Genomic DNA, 14,133 nt, shown 5'->3' on the forward strand with positions numbered 1-14,133 from the left:
AAATTCTTACAAAATCCGTTCGGAGGCTCTGATACAACCTGGATTGACCATATCTAGACCCACAGCTGGATGAGACAAAAGGCTGGACAATCTTGGGGCTGAGAGGATTGGTGAGGTTGGGTGAGCAAACGCAGACCGTTTAAAGTAATACCGCGTGGTACCCACCCCATGGGTCCCAAATCTCCAGGTTCAAGGGCATCTTCCTACATCGAAAACATGCCTGGGAAACCCAGAAGATGGTACACCGTGTGATCGGGAAAGGTTTCTAAAACGCACCTCATTTCTCCTCTCCTTGTGCTCGGGTTCGCCATTCCAGCCGCTTTACTAACAATCTCCCTACTTGGAGAATCAGCACCTGGAACCTCCTGTTTGTTTCGTACAGGTTGCAATTTGTCCTGAGGATGAACGGGAAGAGGGGGAACCAACGAGAGACTAGCTCTAGGTGTTGGGACAGGCACAGGTCACTCTATTTCCCCATCAGGAAGAAGAATGAAGCACAGGCTCAGCCTGCCCCCCGGAACCAGAATAGGGCCTGAAGCAATCCTGCGCTTTTGCGGCCAGCTCCCAAAAAAGCGAGTTGACAAATGGAGCTCAGGGCCACTGCAATTCACAAACCTGCAGAGTTATAAATGATAACTCTCGTCCACAAATATATTGAGGGAAGGCAACGAAGAGGATTTGAAAGCAAGGCAGAATTGCAGGAAACAGATTTCAGGAGGTAGATTCGACTCGCCTTTAAAGCACATGAAAAGCGGCAAAACGTTGACAATGATGCCCTTGGCCAAAAAGGGCGTATGCGTTTTTTGCTGAATATATTCAAGAAAAAACGCATACGCCCTTTTTGGCCAACCAAGCAAGCCGGAAGTGCAAATCAGCACTACAAAGAAGTCTCGCTTGCCATCGGTCAAAAGGGCCACGCTGCAAAAAGAGTAAACACCAGAAATGCAGGACAGGCCATGGAGACATGGGAGCCTTGCTAGGCTGAGGGGTGGGATGTCAATTGCCAACAGCCACTCTGGAGAAGTGTACGGTGTGTCCTGAAACATGTAATAAACACAGCTTACAGAGCATAGGGCACTTCCACTCATGGGCGTATAAATTGGGAAAACTAAAAATCAACAAGACACAGGCACCCCAAAGTTTAGGGCTGCTCTGTGTACAAGAACCTCCACTTAGCTACACCTTAAGTATCCCAGGAAAGAGAAAAATGGATAAAGAAGTTGTGGTACTTAGGCACAATGGAATATCACTCAGCCATGAAATCAATGTCATAAGGCTAGTAGCAGCATGATGAGTGGATTTAGGGACGAGGATTCTAAGTGAAATAAGTCACACAGAAAAAGACTCTTATCCTAAGATATCACTTATAGAGGGCATGTCGAAATCGCTACACTTGAACTGAATTACAAAACAGAACAGAGTCACACATTTAGAAGACACACTATGGCTGCTTAACGGGAAAGGTGAGGTGGGCTGATGCATAAAACAAGGGTTTGAAATTAGCTCACATACCGTTCCATAAGCCAAATATGTAACAGACAAGACCTCCTCCCTGCTCAGTGAACTGGACTCAACACCCCCTATTCACCGCACAAGAATATATCTGACTAGCAAGAATCTTAAAACCTATGTATTGATATCTCTCTGGAGTTGAATCAAGAGGGTGTAAAGCGGCATAAACACAGCAGGGAAAAGCAGCTCAACCCCATTATCAAAATAAATTACTTAAAATGAACGCCATAAAACAAAGACAGTGAAAGAGAGAGAAATTCTTACAAAATCCGTTCGGAGGCTCTGATGCAACCTGGATTGACCATATCTAGACCCACAGCTGGATGAGACAAAAGGCTGGACAATCTTGGGGCTGAGAGGATTGGTGAGGTTGGGTGAGCAAACGCAGACTGTTTAAAGTAATACCGCGTGGTACCCACCCCATGGGTCCCAAATCTCCAGGTTCAAGGGCATCTTCCTACATCGAAAACATGCCTGGGAAACCCAGAAGATGGTACACCGTGTGATCGGGAAAGGTTTCTAAAACGCACCTCATTTCTCCTCTCCTTGTGCTCGGGTTCGCCATTCCAGCCGCTTTACTAACAATCTCCCTACTTGGAGAATCAGCACCTGGAACCTCCTGTTTGTTTCGTACAGGTTGCAATTTGTCCTGAGGATGAACGGGAAGACGGGGAACCAACGAGAGACTAGCTCTAGGTGTTGGGACAGGCACAGGTCACTCTATTTCCCCATCAGGAAGAAGAATGAAGCACAGGCTCAGCCTGCCTCCCGGAACCAGAATAGGGCCTGAAGCAATCCTGCGCTTTTGCGGCCAGCTCCCAAAAAAGCGAGTTGACAAATGGAGCTCAGGGCCACTGCAATTCACAAACCTGCAGAGTTATAAATGATAACTCTCGTCCACAAATATATTGAGGGAAGGCAATGAAGAGGATTTGAAAGCAAGGCAGAATTGCAGGAAACAGATTTCAGGAGGTAGATTCGACTCGCCTTTAAAGCACATGAAAAGCAGCAAAACGTTGACAATGATGCCCTTGGGCAAAAAGGGCGTATGCGTTTTTTCCTGAATATATTCAGGAAAAAACGCATACGCCCTTTTTGGCCAACCAAGCAAGCCGGAAGTGCAAATCAGCACTACAAAGAAGTCTCGCTTGCCATCGGTCAAAAGGGCCACGCTGCGAAAAGAGTAAACACCAGAAATGCAGGACAGGCCATGGAGACATGGGAGCCTTGCTAGGCTGAGGGGTGGGATGTCAATTGCCAACAGCCACTCTGGAGAAGTGTACGGTGTGTCCTGAAACATGTAATAAACACAGCTTACAGAGCATAGGGCACTTCCACTCATGGGCGTATAAATTGGGAAAACTAAAAATCAACAAGACACAGGCACCCCAAAGTTTAGGGCTGCTCTGTGTACAAGAACCTCCACTTAGCTACACCTTAAGTATCCCAGGAAAGAGAAAAATGGATAAAGAAGTTGTGGTACTTAGGCACAATGGAATATCACTCAGCCATGAAATCAATGTCATAAGGCTAGTAGCAGCATGATGAGTGGATTTAGGGACGAGGATTCTAAGTGAAATAAGTCACACAGAAAAAGACTCTTATCCTAAGATATCACTTATAGAGGGCATGTCGAAATCGCTACACTTGAACTGAATTACAAAACAGAACAGAGTCACACATTTAGAAGACACACTATGGCTGCTTAACGGGAAAGGTGAGGTGGGGTGATGCATAAAACAAGGGTTTGAAATTAGCTCACATACCGTTCCATAAGCCAAATATGTAACAGACAAGACCTCCTCCCTGCTCAGTGAACTGGACTCAACACCCCCTATTCACCGCACAAGAATATATCTGACTATCAAGAATCTTAAAACCTATGTATTGATATCTCTCTGGAGTTGAATCAAGAGGGTGTAAAGCGGCATAAACACAGCAGGGAAAAGCAGCTCAACCCCATTATCAAAATAAATTACTTAAAATGAACGCCATAAAACAAAGACAGTGAAAGAGAGAGAAATTCTTACAAAATCCGTTCGGAGGCTCTGATACAACCTGGATTGACCATATCTAGACCCACAGCTGGATGAGACAAAAGGCTGGACAATCTTGGGGCTGAGAGGATTGGTGAGGTTGGGTGAGCAAACGCAGACCGTTTAAAGTAATACCGCGTGGTACCCACCCCATGGGTCCCAAATCTCCAGGTTCAAGGGCATCTTCCTACATCGAAAACATGCCTGGGAAACCCAGAAGATGGTACACCGTGTGATCGGGAAAGGTTTCTAAAACGCACCTCATTTCTCCTCTCCTTGTGCTCGGGTTCGCCATTCCAGCCGCTTTACTAACAATCTCCCTACTTGGAGAATCAGCACCTGGAACCTCCTGTTTGTTTCGTACAGGTTGCAATTTGTCCTGAGGATGAACGGGAAGACGGGGAACCAACGAGAGACTAGCTCTAGGTGTTGGGACAGGCACAGGTCACTCTATTTCCCCATCAGGAAGAAGAATGAAGCACAGGCTCAGCCTGCCTCCCGGAACCAGAATAGGGCCTGAAGCAATCCTGCGCTTTTGCGGCCAGCTCCCAAAAATGCGAGTTGACAAATGGAGCTCAGGGCCACTGCAATTCACAAACCTGCAGAGTTATAAATGATAACTCTCGTCCACAAATATATTGAGGGAAGGCAATGAAGAGGATTTGAAAGCAAGGCAGAATTGCAGGAAACAGATTTCAGGAGGTAGATTCGACTCGCCTTTAAAGCACATGAAAAGCAGCAAAACGTTGACAATGATGCCCTTGGCCAAAAAGGGCGTATGCGTTTTTTCCTGAATATATTCAGGAAAAAACGCATACGCCCTTTTTGGCCAACCAAGCAAGCCGGAAGTGCAAATCAGCACTACAAAGAAGTCTCGCTTGCCATCGGTCAAAAGGGCCACGCTGCGAAAAGAGTAAACACCAGAAATGCAGGACAGGCCATGGAGACATGGGAGCCTTGCTAGGCTGAGGGGTGGGATGTCAATTGCCAACAGCCACTCTGGAGAAGTGTACGGTGTGTCCTGAAACATGTAATAAACACAGCTTACAGAGCATAGGGCACTTCCACTCATGGGCGTATAAATTGGGAAAACTAAAAATCAACAAGACACAGGCACCCCAAAGTTTCCGGCTGCTCTGTGTACAAGAACCTCCACTTAGCTACACCTTAAGTATCCCAGGAAAGAGAAAAATGGATAAAGAAGTTGTGGTACTTAGGCACAATGGAATATCACTCAGCCATGAAATCAATGTCATAAGGCTAGTAGCAGCATGATGAGTGGATTTAGGGACGAGGATTCTAAGTGAAATAAGTCACACAGAAAAAGACTCTTATCCTAAGATATCACTTATAGAGGGCATGTCGAAATCGCTACACTTGAACTGAATTACAAAACAGAACAGAGTCACACATTTAGAAGACACACTATGGCTGCTTAACGGGAAAGGTGAGGTGGGCTGATGCATAAAACAAGGGTTTGAAATTAGCTCACATACCGTTCCATAAGCCAAATATGTAACAGACAAGACCTCCTCCCTGCTCAGTGAACTGGACTCAACACCCCCTATTCACCGCACAAGAATATATCTGACTAGCAAGAATCTTAAAACCTATGTATTGATATCTCTCTGGAGTTGAATCAAGAGGGTGTAAAGCGGCATAAACACAGCAGGGAAAAGCAGCTCAACCCCATTATCAAAATAAATTACTTAAAATGAACGCCATAAAACAAAGACAGTGAAAGAGAGAGAAATTCTTACAAAATCCGTTCGGAGGCTCTGATACAACCTGGATTGACCATATCTAGACCCACAGCTGGATGAGACAAAAGGCTGGACAATCTTGGGGCTGAGAGGATTGGTGAGGTTGGGTGAGCAAACGCAGACCGTTTAAAGTAATACCGCGTGGTACCCACCCCATGGGTCCCAAATCTCCAGGTTCAAGGGCATCTTCCTACATCGAAAACATGCCTGGGAAACCCAGAAGATGGTACACCGTGTGATCGGGAAAGGTTTCTAAAACGCACCTCATTTCTCCTCTCCTTGTGCTCGGGTTCGCCATTCCAGCCGCTTTACTAACAATCTCCCTACTTGGAGAATCAGCACCTTGAAGCTCCTGTTTCTTTCGTACAGGTTGCAATTTGTCCTGAGGATGAACGGGAAGAGGGGGAACCAACGAGAGACTAGCTCTAGGTGTTGGGACAGGCACAGGTCACTCTATTTCCCCATCAGGAAGAAGAATGAAGCACAGGCTCAGCCTGCCCCCCGGAACCAGAATAGGGCCTGAAGCAATCCTGCGCTTTTGCGGCCAGCTCCCAAAAAAGCGAGTTGACAAATGGAGCTCAGGGCCACTGCAATTCACAAACCTGCAGAGTTATAAATGATAACTCTCGTCCACAAATATATTGAGGGAAGGCAACGAAGAGGATTTGAAAGCAAGGCAGAATTGCAGGAAACAGATTTCAGGAGGTAGATTCGACTCGCCTTTAAAGCACATGAAAAGCGGCAAAACGTTGACAATGATGCCCTTGGCCAAAAAGGGCGTATGCGTTTTTTCCTGAATATATTCAGGAAAAAACGCATACGCCCTTTTTGGCCAACCAAGCAAGCCGGAAGTGCAAATCAGCACTACAAAGAAGTCTCGCTTGCCATCGGTCAAAAGGGCCACGCTGCAAAAAGAGTAAACACCAGAAATGCAGGACAGGCCATGGAGACATGGGAGCCTTGCTAGGCTGAGGGGTGGGATGTCAATTGCCAACAGCCACTCTGGAGAAGTGTACGGTGTGTCCTGAAACATGTAATAAACACAGCTTACAGAGCATAGGGCACTTCCACTCATGGGCGTATAAATTGGGAAAACTAAAAATCAACAAGACACAGGCACCCCAAAGTTTAGGGCTGCTCTGTGTACAAGAACCTCCACTTAGCTACACCTTAAGTATCCCAGGAAAGAGAAAAATGGATAAAGAAGTTGTGGTACTTAGGCACAATGGAATATCACTCAGCCATGAAATCAATGTCATAAGGCTAGTAGCAGCATGATGAGTGGATTTAGGGACGAGGATTCTAAGTGAAATAAGTCACACAGAAAAAGACTCTTATCCTAAGATATCACTTATAGAGGGCATGTCGAAATCGCTACACTTGAACTGAATTACAAAACAGAACAGAGTCACACATTTAGAAGACACACTATGGCTGCTTAATGGGAAAGGTGAGGTGGGCTGATGCATAAAACAAGGGTTTGAAATTAGCTCACATACCGTTCCGAAAGCCAAATATGTAACAGACAAGACCTCCTCCCTGCTCAGTGAACTGGACTCAACACCCCCTATTCACCGCACAAGAATATATCTGACTAGCAAGAATCTTAAAACCTATGTATTGATATCTCTCTGGAGTTGAATCAAGAGGGTGTAAAGCGGCATAAACACAGCAGGGAAAAGCAGCTCAACCCCATTATCAAAATAAATTACTTAAAATGAACGCCATAAAACAAAGAGTGAAAGAGAGAGAAATTCTTACAAAATCCGTTCGGAGGCTCTGATAAAACCTGGATTGACCATATCTAGACCCACAGCTGGATGAGACAAAAGGCTGGACAATCTTGGGGCTGAGAGGATTGGTGAGGTTGGGTGAGCAAACGCAGACCGTTTAAAGTAATACCGCGTGGTACCCACCCCATGGGTCCCAAATCTCAAGGTTCAAGGGCATCTTCCTACATCGAAAACATGCCTGGGAAACCCAGAAGATGGTACACCGTGTGATCGGGAAAGGTTTCTAAAACGCACCTCATTTCTCCTCTCCTTGTGCTCGGGTTCGCCATTCCAGCCGCTTTACTAACAATCTCCCTACTTGGAGAATCAGCACCTGGAACCTCCTGTTTGTTTCGTACAGGTTGCAATTTGTCCTGAGGATGAACGGGAAGAGGGGGAACCAACGAGAGACTAGCTCTAGGTGTTGGGACAGGCACAGGTCACTCTATTTCCCCATCAGGAAGAAGAATGAAGCACAGGCTCAGCCTGCCCCCCGGAACCAGAATAGGGCCTGAAGCAATCCTGCGCTTTTGCGGCCAGCTCCCAAAAAAGCGAGTTGACAAATGGAGCTCAGGGCCACTGCAATTCACAAACCTGCAGAGTTATAAATGATAACTCTCGTCCACAAATATATTGAGGGAAGGCAACGAAGAGGATTTGAAAGCAAGGCAGAATTGCAGGAAACAGATTTCAGGAGGTAGATTCGACTCGCCTTTAAAGCACATGAAAAGCGGCAAAACGTTGACAATGATGCCCTTGGCCAAAAAGGGCGTATGCGTTTTTTGCTGAATATATTCAGGAAAAAACGCATACGCCCTTTTTGGCCAACCAAGCAAGCCGGAAGTGCAAATCAGCACTACAAAGAAGTCTCGCTTGCCATCGGTCAAAAGGGCCACGCTGCAAAAAGAGTAAACACCAGAAATGCAGGACAGGCCATGGAGACATGGGAGCCTTGCTAGGCTGAGGGGTGGGATGTCAATTGCCAACAGCCACTCTGGAGAAGTGTACGGTGTGTCCTGAAACATGTAATAAACACAGCTTACAGAGCATAGGGCACTTCCACTCATGGGCGTATAAATTGGGAAAACTAAAAATCAACAAGACACAGGCACCCCAAAGTTTAGGGCTGCTCTGTGTACAAGAACCTCCACTTAGCTACACCTTAAGTATCCCAGGAAAGAGAAAAATGGATAAAGAAGTTGTGGTACTTAGGCACAATGGAATATCACTCAGCCATGAAATCAATGTCATAAGGCTAGTAGCAGCATGATGAGTGGATTTAGGGACGAGGATTCTAAGTGAAATAAGTCACACAGAAAAAGACTCTTATCCTAAGATATCACTTATAGAGGGCATGTCGAAATCGCTACACTTGAACTGAATTACAAAACAGAACAGAGTCACACATTTAGAAGACACACTATGGCTGCTTAATGGGAAAGGTGAGGTGGGCTGATGCATAAAACAAGGGTTTGAAATTAGCTCACATACCGTTCCGAAAGCCAAATATGTAACAGACAAGACCTCCTCCCTGCTCAGTGAACTGGACTCAACACCCCCTATTCACCGCACAAGAATATATCTGACTAGCAAGAATCTTAAAACCTATGTATTGATATCTCTCTGGAGTTGAATCAAGAGGGTGTAAAGCGGCATAAACACAGCAGGGAAAAGCAGCTCAACCCCATTATCAAAATAAATTACTTAAAATGAACGCCATAAAACAAAGAGTGAAAGAGAGAGAAATTCTTACAAAATCCGTTCGGAGGCTCTGATAAAACCTGGATTGACCATATCTAGACCCACAGCTGGATGAGACAAAAGGCTGGACAATCTTGGGGCTGAGAGGATTGGTGAGGTTGGGTGAGCAAACGCAGACCGTTTAAAGTAATACCGCGTGGTACCCACCCCATGGGTCCCAAATCTCAAGGTTCAAGGGCATCTTCCTACATCGAAAACATGCCTGGGAAACCCAGAAGATGGTACACCGTGTGATCGGGAAAGGTTTCTAAAACGCACCTCATTTCTCCTCTCCTTGTGCTCGGGTTCGCCATTCCAGCCGCTTTACTAACAATCTCCCTACTTGGAGAATCAGCACCTGGAACCTCCTGTTTGTTTCGTACAGGTTGCAATTTGTCCTGAGGATGAACGGGAAGAGGGGGAACCAACGAGAGACTAGCTCTAGGTGTTGGGACAGGCACAGGTCACTCTATTTCCCCATCAGGAAGAAGAATGAAGCACAGGCTCAGCCTGCCCCCCGGAACCAGAATAGGGCCTGAAGCAATCCTGCGCTTTTGCGGCCAGCTCCCAAAAAAGCGAGTTGACAAATGGAGCTCAGGGCCACTGCAATTCACAAACCTGCAGAGTTATAAATGATAACTCTCGTCCACAAATATATTGAGGGAAGGCAACGAAGAGGATTTGAAAGCAAGGCAGAATTGCAGGAAACAGATTTCAGGAGGTAGATTCGACTCGCCTTTAAAGCACATGAAAAGCGGCAAAACGTTGACAATGATGCCCTTGGCCAAAAAGGGCGTATGCGTTTTTTGCTGAATATATTCAGGAAAAAACGCATACGCCCTTTTTGGCCAACCAAGCAAGCCGGAAGTGCAAATCAGCACTACAAAGAAGTCTCGCTTGCCATCGGTCAAAAGGGCCACGCTGCAAAAAGAGTAAACACCAGAAATGCAGGACAGGCCATGGAGACATGGGAGCCTTGCTAGGCTGAGGGGTGGGATGTCAATTGCCAACAGCCACTCTGGAGAAGTGTACGGTGTGTCCTGAAACATGTAATAAACACAGCTTACAGAGCATAGGGCACTTCCACTCATGGGCGTATAAATTGGGAAAACTAAAAATCAACAAGACACAGGCACCCCAAAGTTTAGGGCTGCTCTGTGTACAAGAACCTCCACTTAGCTACACCTTAAGTATCCCAGGAAAGAGAAAAATGGATAAAGAAGTTGTGGTACTTAGGCACAATGGAATATCACTCAGCCATGAAATCAATGTCATAAGGCTAGTAGCAGCATGATGAGTGGATTTAGGGACGAGGATTCTAAGTGAAATAAGTCACACAGAAAAAGACTCTTATCCTAAGATATCACTTATAGAGGGCATGTCGAAATCGCTACACTTGAACTGAATTACAAAACAGAACAGAGTCACACATTTAGAAGACACACTATGGCTGCTTAACGGGAAAGGTGAGGTGGGCTGATGCATAAAACAAGGGTTTGAAATTAGCTCACATACCGTTCCATAAGCCAAATATGTAACAGACAAGACCTCCTCCCTGCTCAGTGAACTGGACTCAACACCCCCTATTCACCGCACAAGAATATATCTGACTAGCAAGAATCTTAAAACCTATGTATTGATATCTCTCTGGAGTTGAATCAAGAGGGTGTAAAGCGGCATAAACACAGCAGGGAAAAGCAGCTCAACCCCATTATCAAAATAAATTACTTAAAATGAACGCCATAAAACAAAGACAGTGAAAGAGAGAGAAATTCTTACAAAATCCGTTCGGAGGCTCTGATGCAACCTGGATTGACCATATCTAGACCCACAGCTGGATGAGACAAAAGGCTGGACAATCTTGGGGCTGAGAGGATTGGTGAGGTTGGGTGAGCAAACGCAGACTGTTTAAAGTAATACCGCGTGGTACCCACCCCATGGGTCCCAAATCTCCAGGTTCAAGGGCATCTTCCTACATCGAAAACATGCCTGGGAAACCCAGAAGATGGTACACCGTGTGATCGGGAAAGGTTTCTAAAACGCACCTCATTTCTCCTCTCCTTGTGCTCGGGTTCGCCATTCCAGCCGCTTTACTAACAATCTCCCTACTTGGAGAATCAGCACCTGGAACCTCCTGTTTGTTTCGTACAGGTTGCAATTTGTCCTGAGGATGAACGGGAAGACGGGGAACCAACGAGAGACTAGCTCTAGGTGTTGGGACAGGCACAGGTCACTCTATTTCCCCATCAGGAAGAAGAATGAAGCACAGGCTCAGCCTGCCTCCCGGAACCAGAATAGGGCCTGAAGCAATCCTGCGCTTTTGCGGCCAGCTCCCAAAAATGCGAGTTGACAAATGGAGCTCAGGGCCACTGCAATTCACAAACCTGCAGAGTTATAAATGATAACTCTCGTCCACAAATATATTGAGGGAAGGCAATGAAGAGGATTTGAAAGCAAGGCAGAATTGCAGGAAACAGATTTCAGGAGGTAGATTCGACTCGCCTTTAAAGCACATGAAAAGCAGCAAAACGTTGACAATGATGCCCTTGGCCAAAAAGGGCGTATGCGTTTTTTCCTGAATATATTCAGGAAAAAACGCATACGCCCTTTTTGGCCAACCAAGCAAGCCGGAAGTGCAAATCAGCACTACAAAGAAGTCTCGCTTGCCATCGGTCAAAAGGGCCACGCTGCGAAAAGAGTAAACACCAGAAATGCAGGACAGGCCATGGAGACATGGGAGCCTTGCTAGGCTGAGGGGTGGGATGTCAATTGCCAACAGCCACTCTGGAGAAGTGTACGGTGTGTCCTGAAACATGTAATAAACACAGCTTACAGAGCATAGGGCACTTCCACTCATGGGCGTATAAATTGGGAAAACTAAAAATCAACAAGACACAGGCACCCCAAAGTTTAGGGCTGCTCTGTGTACAAGAACCTCCACTTAGCTACACCTTAAGTATCCCAGGAAAGAGAAAAATGGATAAAGAAGTTGTGGTACTTAGGCACAATGGAATATCACTCAGCCATGAAATCAATGTCATAAGGCTAGTAGCAGCATGATGAGTGGATTTAGGGACGAGGATTCTAAGTGAAATAAGTCACACAGAAAAAGACTCTTATCCTAAGATATCACTTATAGAGGGCATGTCGAAATCGCTACACTTGAACTGAATTACAAAACAGAACAGAGTCACACATTTAGAAGACACACTATGGCTGCTTAACGGGAAAGGTGAGGTGGGCTGATGCATAAAACAAGGGTTTGAAATTAGCTCACATACCGTTCCATAAGCCAAATATGTAACAGACAAGACCTCCTCCCTGCTCAGTGAACTGGACTCAACACCCCCTATTCACCGCACAAGAATATATCTGACTAGCAAGAATCTTAAAACCTATGTATTGATATCTCTCTGGAGTTGAATCAAGAGGGTGTAAAGCGGCATAAACACAGCAGGGAAAAGCAGCTCAACCCCATTATCAAAATAAATTACTTAAAATGAACGCCATAAAACAAAGACAGTGAAAGAGAGAGAAATTCTTACAAAATCCGTTCGGAGGCTCTGATACAACCTGGATTGACCATATCTAGACCCACAGCTGGATGAGACAAAAGGCTGGACAATCTTGGGGCTGAGAGGATTGGTGAGGTTGGGTGAGCAAACGCAGACCGTTTAAAGTAATACCGCGTGGTACCCACCCCATGGGTCCCAAATCTCCAGGTTCAAGGGCATCTTCCTACATCGAAAACATGCCTGGGAAACCCAGAAGATGGTACACCGTGTGATCGGGAAAGGTTTCTAAAACGCACCTCATTTCTCCTCTCCTTGTGCTCGGGTTCGCCATTCCAGCCGCTTTACTAACAATCTCCCTACTTGGAGAATCAGCACCTGGAACCTTCTGTTTGTTTCGTACAGGTTGCAATTTGTCCTGAGGATGAACGGGAAGACGGGGAACCAACGAGAGACTAGCTCTAGGTGTTGGGACAGGCACAGGTCACTCTATTTCCCCATCAGGAAGAAGAATGAAGCACAGGCTCAGCCTGCCTCCCGGAACCAGAATAGGGCCTGAAGCAATCCTGCGCTTTTGCGGCCAGCTCCCAAAAATGCGAGTTGACAAATGGAGCTCAGGGCCACTGCAATTCACAAACCTGCAGAGTTATAAATGATAACTCTCGTCCACAAATATATTGAGGGAAGGCAATGAAGAGGATTTGAAAGCAAGGCAGAATTGCAGGAAACAGATTTCAGGAGGTAGATTCGACTCGCCTTTAAAGCACATGAAAAGCAGCAAAACGTTGACAATGATGCCCTTGGCCAAAAAGGGCGTATGCGTTTTTTGCTGAATATATTCAGGAAAAAACGCATACGCCCTTTTTGGCCAACCAAGCAAGCCGGAAGTGCAAATCAGCACTACAAAGAAGTCTCGCTTGCCATCGGTCAAAAGGGCCACGCTGCAAAAAGAGTAAACACCAGAAATGCAGGACAGGCCATGGAGACATGGGAGCCTTGCTAGGCTGAGGGGTGGGATGTCAATTGCCAACAGCCACTCTGGAGAAGTGTACGGTGTGTCCTGAAACATGTAATAAACACAGCTTACAGAGCATAGGGCACTTCCACTCATGGGCGTATAAATTGGGAAAACTAAAAATCAACAAGACACAGGCACCCCAAAGTTTAGGGCTGCTCTGTGTACAAGAACCTCCACTTAGCTACACCTTAAGTATCCCAGGAAAGAGAAAAATGGATAAAGAAGTTGTGGTACTTAGGCACAATGGAATATCACTCAGCCATGAAATCAATGTCATAAGGCTAGTAGCAGCATGATGAGTGGATTTAGGGACGAGGATTCTAAGTGAAATAAGTCACACAGAAAAAGACTCTTATCCTAAGATATCACTTATAGAGGGCATGTCGAAATCGCTACACTTGAACTGAATTACAAAACAGAACAGAGTCACACATTCAGAAGACACACTATGGCTGCTTAACGGGAAAGGTGAGGTGGGCTGATGCATAAAACAAGGGTTTGAAATTAGCTCACATACCGTTCCATAAGCCAAATATGTAACAGACAAGACCTCCTCCCTGCTCAGTGAACTGGACTCAACACCCCCTATTCACCGCACAAGAATATATCTGACTAGCAAGAATCTTAAAACCTATGTATTGATATCTCTCTGGAGTTGAATCAAGAGGGTGTAAAGCGGCATAAACACAGCAGGGAAAAGCAGCTCAACCCCATTATCAAAATAAATTACTTAAAATGAACGCCATAAAACAAAGACAGTGAAAGAGAGAGAAATTCTTA

Source organism: Eubalaena glacialis, chromosome 1, assembly GCF_028564815.1.
Source record: "Eubalaena glacialis isolate mEubGla1 chromosome 1, mEubGla1.1.hap2.+ XY, whole genome shotgun sequence".
NCBI classification, from domain to species: Eukaryota; Metazoa; Chordata; class Mammalia; order Artiodactyla; family Balaenidae; genus Eubalaena; species Eubalaena glacialis.